The following is a 15,634-nucleotide window of genomic DNA, read 5'->3' as shown; positions in this document are numbered from 1 at the left end:
GTGACTGAGGAGGAGCTGCAGGGGTGGCTCCTGTGAGAAGCTGCTGGAGGCTTCCCCTGTGTCTGACAGAGCCAACGCCACTGGCCAAAGGGGATCAGCAGCGGCGGCAGCGCCTCTGGGGGACAGACTTAGGAAGGGGGAAAAACCCGCCTGACAGCAACTGCAGCCTGAGAAGAGAGTGAGAAGATGTGAGAGGAGCAGCCCTGCAGACACCAAGGTCAGTGAGGAAGGAGGGCAGGAGGTGCTCAGGCGCTGGAGCCGACATTCCCCTGCAGCCCGCGGTGCAGCCCATGGAGAGGCAGCTGTGCCCCTGCAGCCATGGAGGTCCATGGGGATGCAGAGATCCAACCACAGCCCGTGGAGAACCCCTGCTGGAGCAAGGGGATGCCTGACGGAAGCTGTGACCTCATGGGAAACCCACAATGTAGCAGACTCCTAGCAGGACCTCTGACCCTCTGGGGGATCCATACAGTTCCTGAAGGACTGCACCCTGGAAGGGACTCATGCTGGAGCAGTTCCTGAAGAACTTGGAAAGTCTCACTCTGGAGGAGTTCATATAGCTGAGACCCCATGCCGGAGCAAGGGAGAAGTGTGAGGAGTCCTTGTTCCTCAAGGGTGGAGTGGCAGAAATGTGTGATGAGCTGACCACAGGCCCCATTTCCTATCACCCTGTGCTGCTGGGGAGGAGGAGGGAGAGAAATTGTGACTAAAATTACACCTAGGAAGAAGAGAGGGGATGGCAAAAAATGTTTTAAGATATGGGTTTACTTGTTGTTCTATTCTGTTTTGATTGGTAGTAAATAAATTAATTAACATGTTAATCCAGTCTGTTCTCCCCATGATGATAATTGGTGAGTAATACCTACCTGTCCTTCTCTTAAGTCTTTCACTGCATTTTTCTCCTCTGCCCAGCTGAGGAGGGGAGGGTTAGAGCAGCTTTGGTGGGCACCTGATGTCCATCTAGGGTCAAGTTACCACAAATCTTATTCTGGTATGAGAATATACCATCTGATTTTTGCAAAATATTAATTGAAAATGATATCACTGCAAAAAAACCCCAAGCAGCTTGGAGCTAGAATAAAGCAAAGATCAACTAGGAATAAAAGAATGCTTAAAAATGCAGGAAGTCGATTCAGTCTGTCTCTTCTTTCTAACAGCTTTCCTACAGTGGACATGCTGTAAAAGGGAATGGCTCCTTGTGGATGTGCATGTGTACACACAGGCGTGAAACAGGAGGAGTTAGAAAACACCATGCCACCTATTTAGGCATGGTGAAAATGACCATTACCTTAATAAACTAACATAATGCAAAAGTTTTTCCAGTGCTGCTAGCACGTTATTGTGTTGTGAAGTAGAAATATGCTATGGACATCACAAACAACCTACTCCTTTTGTTTTCAGCTGAGAAGAGACATAGGTATGGAAAAGAAATCTGGTTGGTCTGAAATAAATGCATGCATATTGACTTGGAAAACCATACTAATGTTTATACTACTGCTGTTTCTCAAGTAGAATACAAAAGATATGCTTAACTGAAGACAGACTTAGAAGGCTATATGAGAAAGCCTATGGATTTCTGTGGCAATTTGAGAGAGGAAATAAATGCTATGCATTCCACATTAAAGCATTTTGTGACATGGTGCCTAGTATCTAAATACAGTGTCCGTGTCCAGATTCCATTGTAGCTTTGATTGAAAGAGGACAATTTCCTACAGCAACAGACTTTAATATACAAAGAATATCAGCCTTGATTTGGGTAGGTTTTGTGATCTACTCTGTGTTATTGCCCAGCAGCAGGGTCTGAGACTCATTAAATGTGAGCCCTTATATAAATATGAAGACCTTGTGGAGAAATTGTTAGTTAGACTGCTAAACCATCCCCTCCTTTTCCAAAAGTTGACAGTGTGTGTTCAATAAGGATAACAAATAACAGGATAATATTACCCTACCTCTCTAGGAACGTGAATTAAAATAAAGTCAGGTTTTTTTATAAGATTAAGTAGAACTGTAAGCTATGCATGCGTGAAACCATACCACAAATACAGTTTCCAACGCTACAGCTTCAAAAGGATTTGGCTCATTGTGTAGGTGAGGGTGCGTTGTATTTGAAAATAGATATTTTCCTGGAATTTCTAAACCTTGCTTATTCTTTAACTCTGTCAAAACATGAAATTTGAAAGAACTTTGGAAACTTTTGGGACATATAAGTGATTTTAAACACAGGAATCAATAAAAGTTTTAATAAAAGTCACTGTTAACACATGCATATGGAACACCAAAAGGAATAGATAAATATAGCTCTCCCTTTATTATATCTGCTATTCAGTTTCCTCAAAACCCTGCAGATATTGAAAATATTGAAAATAAAAGAAGTGTGAGGCTTCTGAAGAACCTGAAATTTAGGAAAGAGGGAATTTTGGAAGTAACTGTAGATTACTTTCTACAAACACCAGCTTAAAGAATAAAGAAACAAAAGCAACATGCACAGAAAGAAAAAATGGCTGTTCTCCAAGGAAAATGTTTTTTGCCAACAGATGCAGCTGAAAGCAATCAAAACTAATAAAAATATTTAAATAATGTTTATGTCCTTGCAAAGGATGTCTTAATATATCTAAGTATTATGCTAAATATTGCAGAATAATTTGGGATCCAATTTGTCAATGCTCATTCTTGTGAGAAGTGTAACTTTATACCAAAAACAAGTGAGATCAAAAAGACTGCATGTTATTTACAAGTTACTGAACCTAAGTAAAGATTTGGAAATTGGTGAGTGGCCCTGGCTCATACTCATCAATATTTAAAATATGATCTTAAGTAAAGACATTTTTTAAACAAACACAGGTTTTTCCAATCAAGAAGTCTGTGGCAAAGTATATTGTCAAATAGTTTTCTGTTGTGAAACTTATTTTTCCTGATTATGTCTATCCACCTCAACAGATTTCAGTCTGGATGATTTGAGTTCATATTGCTTTCTACTAAGTAGCCCTGGAGCCTCACTGAAGTAGTATGGGTACGTCACACTGCTTCAGCTTGGCTAGACTATATTTCTTATGATAGATCCTGGCGAGTTTATCCACAGAGGAATGCTCCTAGCTAAAGTACATGTCCCTGGAAGTTGAGAAGCCAAATTTTTAAAGTATGAGAGAGCTGTGTTGCTTTTCCTGTAAGCCATGATACTGGCTTAGGTGGATATAAAATACATCTGAAGCTTTTCAGAATGAAAAATACTTTCATTGCTTAACTGACCTTTCCTGAAAATGTTTGTTCTCTGGAATGTTCTGAAACTTAGATTTTCTTTGCTAGAGAAAGTAAAACGTCTGAATATCAGCTGTCTCACAGAGCTAAAATCTCCTTTTCAGTTCTACTAGGTAGAGTATCCTTGACTCAAGATAAAATGAAATTTATTAAGTTTGTTGTGTTTGATCACTGAGAAATCTTCTTTTGGGATAATTGCCATGGTTCTAGTTTCCCCACTATGTACCTCTGAGTGTTGGAAGCTCCTTTTGTTCACTGTGCAAGGGTGTTAAAGCATAGCTTTAATTATCATATTTGTCTGGAGCAGTAACTAATGCACCTATTGAAAACAATAGTTCATTTCTCCACTTTGAAATGCCAGATTCTTACTAGTGTTACTAAGCAAGTCAGAATAGAAGCTAGAATAGAAGAAAGCAGACAAAAAATTAACTATAACTTATCTGCTGAATTTACATGCTTTTGTACTACATATTTTACATGCTGAGCTTCCAAAGGATAAAAAACCCAGCTTAAATGGAGAGAAGTTAAGTGAAACGGTGTCAATATTTATGGGGGTCTGTGTCATACACAATAAGCCTTGCACTGCCGTCTTGTTCTATGCAGAAGCTGGTGATAATCAGTACCATCTTTATGTTCAGACCTGGAAAAAAGAAATCTGTGTTCTCACCCCATTCAATACCAGCAAACCAAAGCCTCTGTAAAAAAAAGCTTCAGTAGCCATTGATATTACAGCAGTTCACTGAAGGCCAATGTCGTCAAAAGTTCCTTATTTGTGAGAACAGATTCACATTACATGCTCCCACTGGCACCATCTGGCCCAAAGTTAAAGGGAAAATCTAAAGAATGCCTATAGAATGAGTGCATTTTAAATGAAATTACAGCTGAGGAGAGTTATATCTGGTTATATTGGTAAGCGTTGTAGTTCTTGCAGTGATCTTGGGGGAGCAGGTCTCTATGTGTGTGTGTGTGTGTGTGTGTGTGACTGGTGTTTCTACACAAAAATGTCAAATGCAAGTTCTCAATCCCATAAGAGTCTTTAAGTAACTTAGTGACAGTCTTGACAGATAAGCTGTTGAAGCCTGTAAACCCTTTTTCTATTACTGCCTCATGTTATCTATCTTCTTTTTTTCAGAGAAAGAGAATTTGACTGTTTCAGAGTCAAAAATATCTACATCAAATAAAACCACTGCTCCTAGAAATGTGCTATTTAACACTAATGATTAATTGATTTCAGTACTGAAAAGGATATGGTAGAGTGCAGCTGGGTTCGGAGATTGTTTTGTTTTGTTTTGTTTGTAGATAAAAATTGACTAAATGGGGTAACATTCCAAGGTACACTCGAAAAAGTGACAAAATGCATTTATACACCTAGGGCCTGTTTTTTTGCCTGTACATATTTATACACAGAGTGTAAATAATATGCTTTAGTAACCCTGCTGAGTGAGAGCAAAGTTCAGCTGTGACCATAATGTCATCTCAGAGTACAATACAGCAGATGATCTTTGTGTATCTCCACAGGTAGAAACTATGACTGAGGGTTTTCTGAGTTACAAGTATTGCTTTCAAATAGGCCTTAAGAGTTTTCTTAATTTGCTCAAGCCCTTTTGAGCCTACATAAAATCTGAACATATAGAACATCCTGAGGACCTCTCTGAAGCACTATCTCCTTTCATTTTTGTCAGCTGACTTCCCTCCCTGCCCCCTAGGCCTTCTATTGGAAAACTTTTTCATTCTATTAATAATTTTTATAGATTTTTGTTCTATCCCTTCCTACCCATCTCTTTCCTGGGCTGAAGAGTACAGGTCTATTAGCTATTCCTTCTATCAATATTATTAACTTTGAGCATACCTGATACGCTTCTCTGCACTTTCCTCAATTCCTATTCTCACATCTCAAAAATAATATAACAGAAATGAAAACATTCAAAATGTAGTTCTATAATGAATTTATGCACTGGCATAATAGTGCTTTCCCTTCAGTATTCCTTTTTGAATAATTTCTAGCACTCTATTTGCTACTTTCACTGTTTGTGATTTGGTGCTTTCATAAAACATTATAACATCAGCACCTCTATTCTGTGCCTACTGCTCAGCTCAGATGCAAACTGAATTCTTACTAGGTGTGAAATCATGTTTGGAGGCAGAAATTCAGAGCCAGGTATGCTTAAATGTAGGCTTAGTCTACAACAGAGTTTTGTGAACACTTGCAGATATTGAAGACTACATAGTTTGAAATCTTCTACTTGGAAAATTCTGTACATCAAGTGATAGGGCTTTGTTTTACTACAGAAAAATTGAGTAAGTCTTATAAATGCCCTGTGTGAACATGCTAGTGGGGTTATTGAAGAGTTTATATTAGGAAGAATTTTCCCCTTGTAGTAGCAGAGTTTATGGCTAAAATTTGAAAACTCCTAGATATGACTTTGGGACCATTCCACCAATTTTTAAAAAAATAACGATAATAAATTTGCAAGTTCTGATGTTGAAACCCTATTTGATTTTTAAAGTTTGTAAAGCTTTTGCATGCTTTGATCTTGAGCCTTGAGATCTTGGCTCTGCTAAAAGCTAATGGAAAAAAAAGAAAATCTTTTATTTTTCAATTCATGTAAATTCAAGGAAAGATAATAGTCAACTGCGGGTCATGCCCCCTTTTGAAAAAAAGGAGAATAATTTTTACCCAATTACCTAAAAACTTAATGGGAATTCAAATGCTCAATGTGAGCAGAAGTGAGCAAACAGCGATAGAATCAAATGTTTCTCACAAAATAAAATACAGTATGAAACATCAAAACAAGTTTGCATAGGAAAAGGTTTTATTATTGCCTTTTTCTCACTGATAGAGGTACTGGATGAAAATAATTTCTATGCTGGTTTATTTGTAATCATTTTGAGAGAGAGAGTTGGACCTTCTGCTCTAATCAGGCTTCTAAACATTCCTAGCTATTTAATCCTGTTGGGAAAGAAGACTGAATTGGGCAAGTAAACTTGGAAAATCTTAACTATGAGCCTCTTTACAATTCAGCTTGGACTGCAGCCTCCTTAAGGACTCAGCAGACTCTTCTGCTACAATTGTGTTTACATCTGCTAAATTAAATGCAGGTAGAACTAAAAGCTGTGGAAGTCTGTGGGTCTTTGGATCTCTGTGATGAAGTCAGAGCCTTGAGACACAGAATCATAGACTGGCTTGGGTTGGAAAAGACTTTAAAAATCATCTAGTTCTAATCCCCCTGCAATATCTTGGCAATGATTGTTTATGTTGTGCCAATCTGAAGGGCTAAACATGTATCATTGAGTATCATTGATTTATATTCTGTTTTCCGGAAGTATTAACAAAATGCACTGAAGAAAAACAGTCAGACAAACTCACAAGTCCTAATCCTATCCAGGTACATTGCAACATCCCACCTGTGAAACTATTTGACAGGAAAACCAGAAAGACTATGTGCCTCTTTACAGGGTAGAATTTTCCATATTCTTTGCCTGGAAGCATTATAGGCACCTCTCCTCTTTTATTTAAAAATAGGGTTGTTAAAAATATACAGACCCCATCATATGCCAATCTAAATCTTTGAATTACAATGAGAATGTTTTTCCTAAAAAATATTCTGAGCTCTGCTCATTCAGTGAAGACAATGCATGTTTTTAATCTTCTTCATAAAATGATATATATTAAAATTGTTTTATTATCATATTTGAGTTACTCCTGGAAAGTTACAATAAATAAAGGACTTTGTATCAGTAATAGTGTCCTAGCTATTGGGAAGGCACAAACAGACTTGGGGCCAAATCAGGTAAAGGAGAGGAGGCTGGTGAGCAATTTGATTCCTCAATACAAGCCCTGGCTCAAGAGATATGGTAACTGAACTGTGTTAATCACTCTGTGGTCTGAATGGAATTCAGAGGGTTTTTTTCTGAATGGTGATTATTGGGTTTCACCACCAGTCTTCCATAACAAAAGTCACAGAATTGAGGAAGATGAGTTACATTTGTGAGACACCACTCTCAACATTTTACTGTTTGTATGTCAGAAAACTGAATCCAGGCAACAACAAAGTCTGTACCTGTGAAAGGAAAAAGAAGCAACAAAAGCCTCAAGTATCTGTGTTGTTAAGAAGATCTGAGAAAGAGGTCAGTAATGAATTACACACAAATCTGACAGCTGCTGCTCTTTCAGCACCACTGCAGAGTGCTTTTATACCTGCTACCCTACTGTTATTTTCTTCTGGTGTTCTTTCATAAGAAAGATTTCTATTCCTACCAGCCTCACTGTTGTTGTCACCTCTTTCATCAGGCCAATTTTAATTTTAAAATAACACAAAATTATCCAAAACTTTGAGGTCAGCCTCAGCTTCAGTGTGAAGGTGAACCCAGGGATATCTAGATATCCCCTCTAATGTAAGTTTTTCTCAGATCCTATGATTTTAATTCCTTCAGTGGAAGAAAGATCAAATTACCATGAAGTTTCTTATCCTGTATAGTGCTTATACTTTCTGTTGTGATTAGGACATTATGTAGTTATTATAACAGATGTAACACAAAGTCCTTGTTTGTTCATGCTTTCCTGCAGCACCTGTCACACTGCAGTTGCTTACAGTGCTGGGCCTGGTCACCTAATCACATTGCTCTGTTAGGAATAAATAGCTATTTCAGTAGGGGGTCACAGGCTTGCCACAGAAGATGCAAGCTGAACTCACAGCCACTTGGAAGGAGATGGGCAGGCTGAACACTCCCCAGGCTCCCTGGCAAACATAGATGGTCACTGGTTTCCACATTATCCTAGCTTTTGTCATTTTTCAGACTTCCTTTTTGCAAAATAAAAACAAATATACATTGACTTTTGATTTGAAAACATTCTGTGGAATTTCAGAGTTTGATCAAGGTACAAAGATTTTATTTAGGACAGTCTAGCATAACTTTTGTTTGCCTGTGCTTCCCCACATGAACTGTTGCTTGTGCTGGTTTTGTACTGCATCTCCCTGGAGGGATCTCAATTCCCACTGGGGTCCACAGTCCCTAAACTGATGGTGCATCAGGAAAACATTTGGCAGTGGTGCTTTCTGGATTTTTTTTTTCTCTGTAACTGATTTTACAAACTCACCTACTATTACAAACCAGAGGATCCACACAGAAAAAACACATATAGTGAGTGGTAAGGGTTCTTCAGTGTCAGGTAGAGCTGAATGCCAGGATATCTGAGCTATTACCCTCCCTGAGCATGCTCTGATGCTTGATGGGAAATTTTACATGTTTTATCTTTGAGATCTCTACCCCAGGAGTGGTTGACAGAAACAAATGACACATACAAAAGTCATGTTCTTCATGGTATGGTAATGTAAATTAATGTTTCTCTAGTTATTGCAGACTCAAATAAATGGCATACTGGACAACAAGCAAAGCAATTTTGCATAAGCAGTGTTGGGCTTAAAAGGCAATCTTAAAAAAACCCAAGAATCTTTTTCGCATCAACAAGACGAACTGCCTTTTTCTAGATGGAGATCTTAATGGTTTTTTCTCTTGTGTTATGAAAGCAACTGAAATAAAATCATGCTTTCTCAAACACCACAATGAAAGAAGGCAGCAGTGGTAATCCAACATCTTGTGCACAGTCATAATCAGCAGATAGCAATAAATTTTCCGGCAGTTTTCTAATTTATTTGAATGGGAAATAGGAGGGGTCTCTAAGCTGCAATCCACGCAATCAACAATGCTGTTAAGGGTTGTTACCATATTTCTGTAACTCTATTAAGTTAATGAACTTTAGGTCTCTGTGATATACAGTGCACATCCTGATGTTATTTTGAAATATCACTGACTTTCTATCTAAAATTATTGTGCAATATATCAGTTCATTCAGGTGGTACAATCAATCACACCTTGTCCAACTAATTTTTAATATTATCATCTAATCCTATTGCATAGACAACAATGGTGTTTCCAGGTCTATGGGCAGAGAAGAAGGGCTACCTCTTACTGCTTTTTTAGAAGCTGGGGGTATAAGACATGTCTTTGGAAACATCTCTTTGCAGTACTCTTGGTTTTACTCCGAATGACAGTTAAGCTATAAAAGTAGATACTAAACCCACATAATACGTTAGCCTTAGGAAAAGGGAGATTTACATTTCTCTACTGTTCTCTGAAATAGAATATATTATGCTAAACCTTTCCAACCCTTCAGAAAATGTCTATTTCAAAAAACTTAAATACAAGATGAAAGTATAAGCAAATCTAGAGGAGATACAAAGTTCAAGCAAAGGGGAAAAGGTTTGCTGTTGGCACAGATGCCACAAAGGGACAGAAGGGTAAAAGAGGCAAAGCTGGGCACACTGCAAGTACCAAGAGGACATTCAGCCTATGACTGCACACTGTTGAAGCGTGAGATGGGGGAAGAAAAGCAAAAAGAAGAAAATGGTTTTTGTGTTCAGCACAGAACTGTTTAATACCTTTGTCTCCCTGAAAATCACTGATTAACTGGCTAAGAAACAGTGTCCTGAGCTCAACAGAGTGGGGGAGGAAGATATAGAAACAAATGGAAAAACTTTTGCCATTAGAACAAGAAGTGTTAGGAATCAATGCAAAGGTGTGAAAGTCTTCCTGTGCTTGTGAAAATCTTGTGCTACTTAAAAGGAAGCATAGTCATAGGGAAAAAAAAAGTAAGAAGGAAAGTCAGCAAGTAAGGGAAAAGGTAGGGAAAAGCAGAGTGACGTTTCAGATACAAAAGTTAAAGACAAGTATTTAGAGAACAAATAATAGATGGATCATTTCCTCTGAAGAAATAACCAAATGAACTATAGAAAACAGTAAGATGGATTCATACAACAGCAAGTAAAATATGGAAGTTAGACTGAAACAAGAAACATGGAAAGACACATAACAAGCAGATATACGATGCAGGAATTATGGAATTATTTTCATATTTTGATATTTACAGAGAAAAATCTAATTTAATTTTTTTTTCTGCTTTGGTGACATTTCAGTGCAGAGAAAAGGATGACACACTTCTTTCTTTTAGTCATGGAATCATAGACTATTCTGAGTTGGAAAGGACTCACAAGGATCACCAAAATCTATCTTTTGGTCCTGCACAGAACAGCTCCAAATATCACACCATGGGCCATGAGAGTGTTGTCCAAATGCTCCTTGAGCTCTGTCAGGCTGGTGCTGTGACCACTTCCCTGGGGAGCCTGTTCCAGTGCCCAACCACCTTCCGGGTGAGGAACCTTTTCTCAATATCTGACCTAAACCTCCCCTGACACAACTTCAGGACACTCCCTTGAGTTCTGCCACGGGTCACCACAGAGAAGAGTTTAGTGCAGCCCCTCCTCTTTCCCTTGTGAGGAAGCTGTGTATTGTTCTCCCAACAGTGAACATAATCTTACCTATGATATTTTCCAAAGTAATGATTAGTTTCTTTCCAGAAATGTTATATTTTGCAACTGCATCTTAAGGAGTTACAAGTAAGTGACACCAATATGCAAAAGCAGATACTGTGAGTACACAAATACTACCTCATGCAACATGCAAGAGGCAATTAAAACATTTACTTTCAGGAACTTATATTTCAGGTGGGAATGTGGAAGAGTAAACATGTTTGTCTATTTCAAAAATTTATGTTCTCAAGTAGCAGATACTACAACATATCCAAAAGGTTGATTTGCTTCCAGCAGTTAGGTAGTGGACATGAATTACATAAGTATGGAGCTGGGGAAATTAGTTTATTTGCATACATGCTAACTTTATAAAATTAAACTAAACTTGAGGAGAAAAATTCTTGATTTTTATTTGAAGCCAAATCTTCTGAATAAATTACAAATACTCAAGTTTAGTCCACAAAATGCATCTGATGGAGACATTTTTAGAAATTTAGCAGGAAGATAGCACAAGAGTAAATTGACCTCCATCATCTGTAATCTAGGTGGGTTCTGACTTTTACAGAAGGAATAAAAAATTGAATGAACCCTACAAGACCATGAAAGCTTTTTTCCAATTATTATTTATTAACAAATGCATGTGTGTGTGTGTGTGTGTGTGCATTCCCACGTGACCGAGAATATTTGCATGCATGAGCACTGGATAAATGATTTCTGTGTTCTTCCTGTGCCACAAATGCTGCTTCCCAATTGACTTATTTTCTTCTGGAGACAGAAAATTCAACCTTTTATTAATTATAAGGTAATGAAACCCATCCGTCTAACTGTTCACATTCAGCTGTGTATCATGAGTCAGAAACTGAAGCTTGGCTCTGAGAAAGGTCAACAAAGCAGAACTGTATTTCATTTACTAGAAATTAAAAATCAGGAATTAAAGAAAAATAAATAAACGTTAAATGAAAATGACAGGTTTGTCTTTCAAGGGAAAGACTATACTTGCACATCAGAAGCTTTACTTTCCCTAGGGTTTTCTGTCACTGCTGCCTCATAGTTTTTCCTCAATCTGCCCACTCCACAGGAAAACCCAAACAAAACAAAGCAGACAATGGAAAATGTGAAGACGTGCTCCTCATACATCTCCATTGCATAGTTCTTCTAGTCTCTCTTGAGAGACACAATAGAAATGAACAAGATACAAAGCAAAACAAAAGCTGCCATTGAGAAAGGTTTTTAGACATGACCTAGAAAAAATACAAGAGAAATATAGTGTTGTACTTACTTCTACTTTGAAATTCTATTTTATATTTAAGGCATTTCCTCTTCTATTAACACATTTCCCCTTCTACTCTTTTGACTGATTAAATTTAATTTCTTAAAATTATGGTACTTTATAGGTTTTTTTTACTTAAAAAGCATTTACATTATAAGGTGACTTTTTAGAGGACTGAGATTCAAGAACCTAAGAACACTAAATTTCAAAACATTTTCTGTACTTAGAAAACACACAATTTGACAGTTAAATGTTGAAATTAATCAGATAGTTACATTTCCACATTGCCCATGTGCACTGTAAGGCAGTTTGTGTGGTAGGTGAGAAATTTGCCCATTTTAACAAAGGTCACCACTCTAAAGAGTGTTTTTCTGGATTGTAAGTGAATTTTTCAAGTGGATGTTTGCCATTTCACTGAGAACAAAAACATCTCATTTAATTCACAGTCACCTGACCCCAGAGTATAGACAAGTGCATTTCTGTAAATGAAAGGAAATTGCCTGAAAATAAATACAGATAACAGAGCAAACTTTAATTTATTTTGTACTCATGAATGGATGCCTACTTTTATTAGGAATACATCCCCTAATGACAACTTCCCTCACTTACTCATTTACTTTTTCAGGATCATTTTTTGTTTTCAGGGCAGTAGAAACAGAGGATAAATGAATACAAAATAAAGACGAGATTGGCCCTATTCTGATCATAGCAAATCCTGACATTTCTGCTACTTTTCTGCATGGTGATTTTGCTGTCATATTGCACTGTTTTGAGTTGCACTTTTCCATCAGGAAAAGTAAGGAAAAGCAGCACAAGTGAAGGAAGTCAAACAGCGATTTACCTGGCTCTAAAATAACTCCAAAAAAAGGACTTTGGCCAGAGCTATGCAAAAATGCCTCATACAAAGCATTATGTGTGTTAGCCTGATTTAAAGTGGCCCTTTCTGCATCCAGGACCAGCTCCCCGTCAAAAGAATCACACCATCTCAAAAGAAAATCCAAACAAAAAACCCCAAACAAACAAACAAACAAACAAAACCAAAATAAAAGAACAAAACCCAAAAAAACCCCAAACAAAGGAAAACCCAACCAACCAACAACAAGAACAAAAAAAACAAACAAAAAGAAATCAAAACACAAACCCCCTTTTGGTAATACCTACAAAGATTATGTCTATGGGCTTTTCTCATAGCTTAGAATAAATCTGATTTTTTTCTAGGAAGAAACACTAGAATTAGGCAAAAGCTGACTGTATCACATAGGATATTCTTAGAAGAAAATTAGGAATGTACAAGATGGCAAAACTGTTCCTAGTATATTACTGAAACATCTAGCTAGTAAGGACAAGAACTGGTCCCCAAGATGGGGTATGCTTACAGTGTTGCCAGAGCCACAATTTATTCAGTTTTCTTTTTGTGGTAAAATGGATATATAGAGGGGGAAAATAAATCAATTCCATCTGAATGAAATAATATCCTACTTAAAAATAATGTACTTTTATTCCACTGAACACTTTCTAAGACATTTTTAATATTTTCAATTTAATTATGTTACACAACTCTTAAAAACGATTTCTTCTGCTCCCTTTTAATATTTTAATATTAAGATGCAATTTTCAAGAAAACACATGAAGAATTTGTTCATCTGCTGAAATCTAAGATCATCTTTTGCAAAATATTGAGGAAAGAATTACGAGAAAACTTTCGATATTTTCAGAATTCTGTTGCTCAAGCCTTCCTTTCTCAGAGGGCTGATTGATTTCCAGAATAGGAATTCGGGTCTCTCTGAAGCTTTACCACTGTTTGTGAAGGCTTTACTTCGACCTTTTGTATTTCCAGTGTGATGGATATTGAAGACAATCCCACAGAAATCATTGCGTTTCAGAGCAATATGGAAGTAGGCATAACAAGAATGAGAACATGATTACCTTTTTAAAGTATTAGCCTAAATGTCTCTAAGTGACATTTTAGTAATTTAAAAAAGAATTTGTTCATGTTTTAGAATATTTTGCTGGTCCTCTTGATGAAAAATACGAAAGAAAACAAATCAAGTAACATTTTTTTCTTCAGTAAGAAATAAATTTAAAAAAAAAAACCACTGGAGAAAAAAAGTGCTTTGTTAAAAAATTGGAAGAGGAAATGGAAAAGGAAACCAAAATAATTCAGTTATGCAGCCCTGGATTCTCTGGATATTCTCTTGTAAGATCAAGGAGGGACATATGAAACTACACAGAAAATTGCATTTTATGCATTTAAAAACTGTAGGAGGAAAAGCAGAGCAATACAATGAAAAAAAAATAGGAAGACAGTCTCGTGGTCTGCTGCTCATTGATTTGATAGGTATTGCAGTGCTTTATATTTATGATCTAACTTCAGATTTGCATTTCCTTTTCGCTCATTCCACAAGGAGATACTGTACAATTCAGCCAAATAAATCAGTGAAGAAAAATACTCTTAAGAGCTGGTCTGACTTATGGACCCATTCAATTCAATAATCTGGAGAGCATGATTGCTTTAAGGTCTGAAATTGAACAACATCTTAGTAAAAATTAAAAACAAAGGAATGGACTCTGGTAATTGCTTATTAAATTTTCAAGCCCCAGTGACAATAACAAGTTTAAATTGATTGCTCAATACATTTAAAATAGATGGTACTGAATGTGCAGCAAAACCACACCAGCACGGCAAATAACTAGATGTTCTTGAATGGATAAGTACCTCAGTACTTCACCACCTCTGGAGAGTTTAAGGAATTCAATAAGGCTGACTCGAATGGATCCTACGAAAACGTTGTGCCTCACCCACAACTAGTGCTGGACTGCCCCAACTACTGCCTCAGCTTGGTGCTTCAGGGGAGAAAAATATGCTCTTTCCACATGTACATTCTGGCTTTCTCAGCCCTCCTGAAAAACCCATCCCCTTCCTTGCTTCTGCCTCAGAGTCACAATATATTTGTTTTCCTGGTGCAAACCCCAAGTTTCCTCATGCTCTGTTAAATTTTCACAGGACACTTAATTTCAGTATGGTAAGATCCAGGAGTTCAACACCAGAAACCAACCAAATAAGAACACTTTAATACATGGGAGATGGGAGGGAAAGCTTGGACTACAGGGTCTTGTTAGAGTGTATGGAAGGAAAATAGGAAGAGGATAAGGAAATGGGAAAAAAGGCCAGGATACAAAAAGCAGATTTAGAAGAAAAGCCTACTGGCTTATAAATCTCACTTCTCATCTTCAGAGAGCTTTCGAAAATACTAAAGGAACTTAAAGATGTGAGTTTAAATGGTTTTCTGAAAGACTGTTTCTACAAAAGCTGTAAGATACTCTGAAAAATTCATGTAACTGGAGAAAGGAGGCTAAGAATACACAAGGGAAAAAGAAAAAAACAAAGTACTTGAACAAAAGGGACAAATTAGAATTCTCACTTTCACCCTGACTTTTCACAATACTTTAATAAAATGAATCAAATACAGGTTTTACATGTTAGTAGGGAAAAGACTATTTGCTCAAACTTGTGAAGTGATACATTTTTTACTTGTCTTCCAGAGAAAACACGCTGTCAAAGAGTCTGTCAACTAAATACAGAAAGCTACAGACAAAGAAGCATGAGCCCAGCCAACTAAACCGATCAACAAGATGAGAGCCAACCTGTCTGTGTTGTTACAGAAGCAGCAATTCTACCCCTCAGAGTGTGCTGCTGCTGCCCAGATTGCTTGGCAAGCCACAAGGCGAAATTACCTTCTTG

The sequence above is a fragment of the Aphelocoma coerulescens genome, assembly GCF_041296385.1.
Source record: "Aphelocoma coerulescens isolate FSJ_1873_10779 chromosome Z unlocalized genomic scaffold, UR_Acoe_1.0 ChrZ, whole genome shotgun sequence".
Classification (NCBI taxonomy): Eukaryota; Metazoa; Chordata; class Aves; order Passeriformes; family Corvidae; genus Aphelocoma; species Aphelocoma coerulescens.
Note: the sequence above shows the minus strand (reverse complement) of the source record.